Source organism: Phragmites australis, chromosome 4, assembly GCF_958298935.1.
Source record: "Phragmites australis chromosome 4, lpPhrAust1.1, whole genome shotgun sequence".
In the NCBI taxonomy this organism is placed as follows: domain Eukaryota; kingdom Viridiplantae; phylum Streptophyta; class Magnoliopsida; order Poales; family Poaceae; genus Phragmites; species Phragmites australis.
In genome coordinates this window covers 37,083,303-37,092,426 of record NC_084924.1, presented here as the reverse complement: position 1 = coordinate 37,092,426, position 9,124 = coordinate 37,083,303, and positions in this window count along the sequence as shown.

Genomic DNA, 9,124 nt, shown 5'->3' with positions numbered 1-9,124 from the left:
TTCCTTTCTTTCATCTTTTTCCTTATTTTCTTTTCCTCTCCTTCCTTCTGCTCTCTCCCTTGCTCCTTGCTTGCAAACGGCACACAACCTAGCATCGCCCGAGTAGAGCACAACACGACGGAGGAGGAGGAGGTGTCAGCCAACCATCGGCGTCTGACTCTGGCAAAGGGTGGCGATGGTGCGGCCGGGTGATGGTGCGGCACTACTAGTGGCGGTGGGTGAGTCTAGATAGGGGTTGGGGTGGTGACCGATCTCATCTTAACTTATTTCTTTCTTTTTTCATCTAACGGTCTAAATTTATTAGGCTTGCTATAGATTTACCGAGTGTCCAAACGAGATATTTAGATAGCAAAACAAATTTGTCTCGATAAGATCTACGTATCCATAGTCTATGATTACCCATCCGAACAACGAAACATTAATTTTTTGTAAATATTCGGGTATTACACCAATTAATTAATTAAGTGCCTTTTAGCAGCTCCGGTTTGTCCTGGAACGGAGGCAACCACCAGAAATCGATGCCGAAAAGGATTTTGACCAGGGAAGTGTGTGTTGCAAGTTGTGGGGGCAGTTCTTCTAGTTTCTGGCTTGATGGGGCGAGTTGATTACGTTATCAGGAAGCATACCCCAAAATTAGCACGGCAACCTAGCATGAGATCGAAGTAGTTCGCGATATTGTAAGTCCAACAAAGCAGACCAGATTTGGAGCAGTGAATCAGTGATATTCTTGCCTCATGTTGTCATGCATGTTGCAGTGGGGATTGAATCTTGGCCGATCCAGCGCTGCTTTTGCTGGACGGCCTCACCATACGACAAGAATCAAAGCAGATCTTATCATCCTACACGGCGAGCATGGGGAAGTTGATCGCATCAACCAAGCGCTGCAACAAGAGGAAAAAAAGAAGTCAAGATCATGAGCGAATGAATGCCTCCCTCCCTAGGCATCTTAGACCCAAATGCTTGGGGTCCATGGAGCTGGATATGCCTGTAATAACTTAGCCGTTATCTAGCACATCCCGAATCTTCCAGGTCCGTAGATAAGGAGATATACACGAACGCCGGCCTCATATTCGGCACATGCCCCGGCATCGTGCCAATGTGTACTCCGCAAGGTTGAGCTTGAGATGCTGCCGTCCCAGTTTACAAATAGATCGCGTGTAATTGGCCCTCCGATTGGCACACAGAGAATTGTTCCTTCCAATCATTGTCACTTACTCCATCCACATTATTGTTCGGTTTGTGGAATGACTGCTAGTCCACAAATAATAGCCAATGTATGCACCAGACATGAAATGCTGCAATAATGGGAAGTAGGGATGTAAGTGGATAACTCATTAACCCGTATAAAAGTCTGTATGCTACTTTACTTTTCACACACTAATAAAAATTCAAAAATACTGTAACTCGAACGTCCGGGCGTATCGGACGGGATGACCCACTCAGTCCACAGTCTATCATTGGGCCGACCCAAAAATATTATCTATTTGAGTTTATTTTTGTGTCCTAACTCGCATCTTTAATGTTTCAGATATTCAAGTTTAATATTTCAGATGTTATGAAATGTTGTTGAAATAATTATTTTCGTATGTTGCATCTTAAAATATCTTGCGTACCGATCTGGACCGAAAAAATTATCCATTCGAGTTAATTCCTATATTTTCACATCTCTAATATTTCAGATGTTATGGAAATTTGTTGCTATAGTTATTTTTATATGTTGCATCCCAGAATCTTTTGTGTACAGATTTGGATAAAAAATTATCCATTTGAGTTATTTTCTATATTTTCGCATCTCTAATATTTCAGATGTTCAAATTTAATGTTTCAGATATTATAAAAATTTATTGTCATAGTTATTTTTATATATTGCACCCATAGGGTTTCACTGAAAATGTTGCATACAATATGGAATGGTGTTGCGGTAGAAATTTTCTCCTAAAATCGAATGCATATAACGAACTATTTTAGTGCATATTTTTCAATATTGCAGATACTTTTTTTTTTGATGTTGCAGAAGTTAGTATTTGATATTACGATGGAAAGATATAGTATCCGATAAAAAATTTACCAACGGACGTCCGGACGCTACAGGACTGATAAAAAATAGATGTAAAAATATAACTACAATTATAGTGAAGTGGACCTCAAACCCCATAAGTCTGCACCACTTGCATCCGTAATGGAAAGGTTCGGTTAGGAGTGCATCCTTTAAGACCGCGTGAATGGAGAAACTGCTGACACGACCGCATGAATGTACTCACACACGTTGGTGATTTCACGAGCGAACGGACGCGGCACCGGCGCCGTCGAATTGAACAACCTCGGGGCACGGACCGACGGACGTCGTACGTCCAAACTTGCCAAAAAGGCTGCGACGTGAGTCACACATTTTTCGCGGCGAGGTCACGCATTCGCAGGTGATCGACGCCAGCGTTGAGGAGCGGGCCGCGAGGTTCGCCTTTGCGTTTGTGTGGCTCGGCGGCGCGCACGTCCGCCGCGGCCGCGCCAATGGGCGGAACCGGCCGCCGGATGGCGATCCGTGTGATAAATGCCGCGACGCGAACGCGACCCTCCCACGAGCCACCACTCCCACACGCCCTGTATCGCATGCCGCTACTTTGCGGAATCCTCCGCTTTCGGAGTCTTTTCTCTTTCAACTCTTTTTGGCTGGCTTCGTGCCGCGCCCGAGCCACCTGGACCACTAGTGCCCTGCCATGTCACCGCAGCTCTGTGGGCCCGGCGAGCTCTAACCTGCCACATCCAGCGGCAGGCGACGAGGCCTGGATGAGAAGGGGATTGACACTTGGTCAGTGTGTGGCTCGCTTCGCTGTGTTCGACTGGCAACAGTTTATTTTATCATGTTGATAATGACATGGACGCATCTCAGAATGAAAAATATTTGGGGGACAAAAGTCCACTGGTTTCTTGAATGTTAGCGCAGCCATGGATCGACACCGGAATCCAGTATATATTTTGATGCGTATAGAGGTGCTGGTGCTTATAGAGGGACATGACAAGATTTCAGAAGATTTTCGCTTTCCTGCTGCTTGCGGTTGACGTTGACATAAGATAATTCCTTTCTATGCTTTTAGCAGTACTATAAGGGATCGGCGTCAAAAAAGTTTTGCTAGTTGAAAGTAATCAAAGGAGAAACGAAAGACACGAGAAATCTTCTTTTTTTTAACCTCCAGCAATCAGGATTTACAAATTAACCTATCGAACAAATAACCTCCAGCAATCTTTTTTTAAGGACTCCCAGCAATCTTGTAACAGAATTTACAAATTTTCGCCACCAAAAGAGGCTACAAGAGGGATCAATATCTTGCCTTCAATGCATCTATAGAGCATAGATCGGGAGCTGGACAAAGAGGATGAGTGTCAGTGACTCTCCACGTGGGAGCGGCTTATTTCCTCTAACTCATCTTCTAGTTTCGAATGATCCTAGTGGAGTTAGAGCGTCATGGGGGAGAGAGAGCAGGGGTGTTGAGGAGGATGCACCTATCTCGTTGGGCGCAACTCGATTCCTCGAGTGCAAGGTAAGAGAAGATCGCGAACAACAAGCTCGCGAGATCAAACGATTAGTATTCCATGTACCATCGTGAGATTTGACAGCAAATTGGGATCGTGATCTTCGGGATTTGGAGGTTGCATCTACTCAATTAGAACTATCTCTAGCGAGTATCCTGTCCTCCAATCTCGAGCTCAAAGCAAATATTCATGGCGAAAATGGAATTTCGAGTGCAGATGGGGAACCTGGGCCTGGATATGGGCCGGAATCGAAGATGGTTGGCCTCACTCACAAGGATATTTTCAACCATTCATGGAGGCCGCCTGTCCACCCATAGGTGTGGGTCTCAAAACTCAATGAGCCAAACGGTAATGATGAATTAGGGTTCCCGGCCTGAAGCAAGACGATTTGGAGCAACCGCGAGATGAGTGTGATGGCGACGGCCACCTCAAGAATTGGTTTGATCCTTCACATCTGTGGTGAGGGAAATGGGTCATGAGGGGGAGCGACACCCGAATTGGTACTGGAAGCGTCATAGTGAAAAGGATTAGAGGGAGGATGATGATCTGCCTGGCGATGAAATGAAAGGGGGGATTTTCGACTCAAGTTGCAGAAGGGCATGGGTGCTCGCAACCAAGATGGGAATTGGAGAAAACAACGCTGGGAAGGGGGCCATGGGTCTAGATCCGGGTCAGGACAACCCCATCACTGTGAGATCGATGCTCGACCAGGGCGCCATCCTGAGTATTGAGGTGGAGGAGGGCAATTTTAGGGTGTTCCTCATGGAAGGGGAGGTAATCCATCTGGTAGAGTTAACGCTCAGGAAAGAAGACCAACATGATTCCAGTGCTGACTGGCGTAAAGATCACAAAGGTAAGAAACTAAAAATAGAAGTCGGTTCTGACATGAGTGACATACAATGTTTTAGATGTAAGAAATTTGGTCATTATTAGCTCAATTGTGAGAATGAGGCCATTTGCTACAAATGTAAGCAGTCTGGTCATATGGCAGCATAATGTAATAGTCTAAATATGAAGGTTGTCATGCTGCGTATGTATGGGTTTTCTATCCCGGGACAGGGTTTCTATTCTATAGAAATTCTAGGTGCTCATTCTCAGAGTGATAAGGCTAGCAGAATCATTAAAATTGTTGAGGGTAATTCTAATGAGAAGAAGTTTGAAGATGAGATGAGAAATTTAATTGATGACAAGTGGGATTGGCAAATCAAGAAATTGTCTTCTGATGAATATTTGGCTACTTTTCCTAGTAAAGTTTCTCTAGAAACTCTCTCCAAACTAACTAGTTTGGATTTAAGTCTACATGGACTAAAAGTAAAGATTTCCAAATATATGGTTGATCCTGAAGCTACTTTCCTTTTTACAATCAAGATGGGTCTAAGTTTTTGGTATTTCTTCTTTTGCTAAAGAAGATAATATTGCGAAGGAAATTGCCTCATTGGCAGGGGAGCCATTGGCAGTGGATGAACTTAGTCTTGTAAGGGCTTGACCTATGAGGGTGAAAATGAATTGCAGGAATCCTTCTCTATTGAGAGGTTTTGTTGAAGTATTTTTCAATAAGGTTGGATATGAAATTAGATTTGTGGCTGTGGATTACAAAGCAAAGGACCCTCCTGCTCCTCCACCTAAACCAAATAATGAAGATGATAATAATGAGGATGATGATGACCGAGATGATTATGGAGATGATTTCTTAGAGCAACAGGAGGAGGAAATGGCTGGTCCACCAAAGACCAAGGCCAATGATGATCGTAATACAAAATCTACCTAACAGGGACACAACACTTAGGGATATAAAAAAAGGCTATATCCAAATAGGCCTCATCTAAAACTTCTATAAACGAGTCTACAACCTACAACAAGGGTGCTCGTAAGCTTTCTATGACCAATTCTGACAAGACTCAAAGTGATTAATCTAGGAGGATTAAATCACCAAATCCTACTGTTGCTAGAATAGGGAACACTCATGTCACTCCAAATCTGATAAGAAGTGAGAAAGGGGATAGTTACCAAAGAGATCATAATTTGAATTTGGTGTCATAAGTCCAAGAGACTCCAGACAATTGTGTTGGAATGGATGTGGCAGACACTAAGGGTCCTACCACTCCTATTTTGATTAGGGGACAGGAAGCACAGGGGGGCAACTTGGCACCAGAAATAAATCTTGTCCCTTCATCTAAAGATCTTAGAGTAAGTAATAATATGGACAAAGGGAAGGTTGATGGTTTACCTCACTCGCCAGAGGAACAAAATGAGATTGATAAAGAGATTACAACTAATGAGTAATGTACCATTGAGGGCTCTAGTACTGATAGCCAGATTGTGGTTCATAACCTTCAAGGTCCCTACATGAGCCAAGAGATAAATGGCCAAATATGAATATTCTTGAAAAAACCTTGGTGACTACTACTTTGTTGGAGGAGAGGGCTGGTACTGACCTTATGGAAGAATCTCTTATTGATGCTATACTTGATGACTCTTCTATTTAGGATCTTGATGATACACATGAGTTTACTTGTTCTGATCAAGGGTGGTCACAAACTAAAACTAAATCTAATTCCAAAAAACAAGCTAATGGCAGAAAGAGGAAGGGCCCTCTGGTAGCTAGCAGGAGGAGCAATAGGATCAACAATACAGAATGACTAATTATGGAAGCTAAGGCTACTAGATGGGTGCAAGTTAGAGATCTAGAGATTCCATGTAAAATTCTTAATGATAACTCTTTTACTATTCTGAATGATACTTTTACTGAATATTTAGCTCAAGTAGCTAGTGACTTAGATCTAGATTTTATGCTTGACGATAATGGTGTGAACTTCCACAAATTGTGGCCATGAAAGCTAAGGAATTAGCTAGGGCAGCTATTGCAGAAGCAAGTTATAAAGCACATTTGGAGCGATATAATAATCAAATTCAGATTGTTGAGTTAATAATTGAGGAGCTTCATATGAATACAACTGATACTACCACTAGGGGCGTGGTTTCCACTTCTAACCCTAAGATTAGGAAGGGACCTACATCTTTGAGGGGGCAGAAGAGTCAACATAAAAAGAAATAATGAAGATGCTTTTTTGGAATAAGAGGGGCTTTGGAAAATCATCAAGAAGAAGACAACTAAAGGAGTTCATCTTCCAAGAGAATCTAGATATTATTAGAGTTCAAGAGACTATTAAGGTAGAGTTTACCAACAAGGAGTTGACTAACTTGACTGCAGGAATGGCTTTTATATGGAATTGGCTTCCTGCTTTAGGTCATTCTGGAGAAATTCTTTTGGGTATTAAGGATGACATTCTGGAACTAGAGGACTCTGAGGTTGCGGAGTCCTATGTCACCATTGTGGTTAGACATAGATTACTGAACTTTAGATGGGAATTGGTTATTGTGTATGGCCCTGCTCAACATGACAGATCTTCTAATTCTATCCGTGCACTATCAAGGAAATGTATGGTAGCTACTCTACCTTTGGTTTTGGGTGGAGACTTTAATTTGATCAGGTTTTCCTCAAAAAAGAGTTTTCCTAATGTGGATTATGCTCTCATAGAGAAATTCAATATGTTCATTGAGCTTCAACAACTTTTGGAGATCCAGAGAAGTGGACTAAGATTTATATGGACAAACAAACAAAGATGCTTTGTGAGGGTAAACCTGGATACGATCCTAATTTCTACTGAATGGAAATAGAGATTTCCACTTTGTTTTGCATGGTGCAAAACAAGAGTTGGATCTGACCATTGTCCTATCTTCTTCGACACAAGAGAACACTCGCAGAAAAGGCAAAAAACTTTTTCTTTGAAAGACAATGGTTCCTTCAAGAGGGTTTCCTAGAACTGGTAGTTAGAAAATGAAATGAAATTAAATTCAGATTTAGCAATGATAGATATTTGGCAAGGGTGCCTGAGCTTGTTTAGACAAAATTTAAGGGGTTGGAATGCCAATTTAGGTAGTCAAATAAAATAACTTAAAGCTTATCTCCTTTTCCAGCTTGACCATTTTGATCAAAAAGTAGAATCAACTAATTTATTACCAGAAGAATGAAAAATAAGAAATAAACTGGAGGCTCAATTTGAGGAAATTTATAGAAAGGAAAAAAAATTGGCAACAAAGAGGAAATGAGAGATGGCTACTTAAGGGTGATGTAAACACTGACTTCTTCCATTGTCCAATGGAAGAAGAAGAAAATGTTCTATTATTTCTTTAGAGATTGACAATGGTTCCATTACAGATCAAGGGGAGCTGGAGGCTCATGTAACTGCTTTCTACAAAAATATGTTTGGGGAGTCAACTGACAAGGGGGTTAGATTAACTTAGGACTTCTGGGGAATGAGGGACAACGGTCCGCGGAGGATACAGACAGATTAATACAACCCTTTACTGAGAAAGAGGTGCATATAGCTATTTCAGAGATGAAAACGGAATCTGCCCTAGGACCAAATGGTTTTACAGTGATGTTCTTTAAATGTTTTTGGGACTTGATTAAACATGATCTAATGAAAATGGTGAGGGACTTCCATGAGAACCATTTGGATCTTAAGAGATTGAATTATGGGGTCATCACAGTGGTACCTAAACTGACGGAAACTATCAATATCAAACAATATAGACCAATTTGTGTTTTGAATGTGGACTTCAAGATCTTTGGCAAACTTCTGACAAACAGATTAACACCTTTTGCTACTCAAGTCATTAGTAAATCCCAAACTACTATTATCCAAGGGAGGAATATTCTGGAGGGGTGTAGTTTTATTGCGTGAGACCATTCATGAACTGAAGCAATCTAAAAAGAGAGGTGTGTTGCTGAAAATTGACTTTGAAAAAGCTTATGACAAAGTGAGGTGGGATTTTGTGTTTGAGGTGTTAGAAAAGAAGGGGTTCCCTTTACATTGGAGATAATAGGTTAGACAATCTATCCAAGGTGGGAAAGTATGCACTAATATCAATGGGAAAAGGAGTCCATACTTCAATACATACCAAGATTTGAGATAGGGAGACCCCTTATCTCTACTTTTGTTTAATATCACTGTTGATGTTTTGGCTACATTGTTAGATAAAGCTAACCAGAAGTGCTTGATCAAGGGGGTTCTAACCCATCTGATGCCAGGGGGCTTACACATATACAAGACATTGATGACACTGTTATAATAACAGAAAGAGATGATCTGTCTATTCTACACTTGAAATCCATTCTTTTTTTCTTTAAATGATTATCTGGTCTCAAAATTAATTATCACAAGAGTGAGGCTTATGTTTTTGGGATGGACAATGATGAGCACCATAGAATAGCTAACATGCTTAACTGCAAACTTGACACTTCACCTTTGAAATATTTAGGGATTCCTATTGATGACCATGTGTTGGGTATGCTTGCTTTTGATGGTGTTACAAAGAAAAAAAAATCAAAAGTTTGAATCCTTGGAAAAGGAAATACATGTCTTCAGGTGGGGGGGGGGGACTAATTCTGACAAATTCCTTCTTTAGTAGTCTCCCTAGTTATACCATGGGGTTTTACTTATTGCCACCTAGGGTTCATAGAAAAATGGACTCAATTAGGGCTAAATTTTTCTAGAGAGGGGTTTTAGATAAATTTAAATATCATATGGTT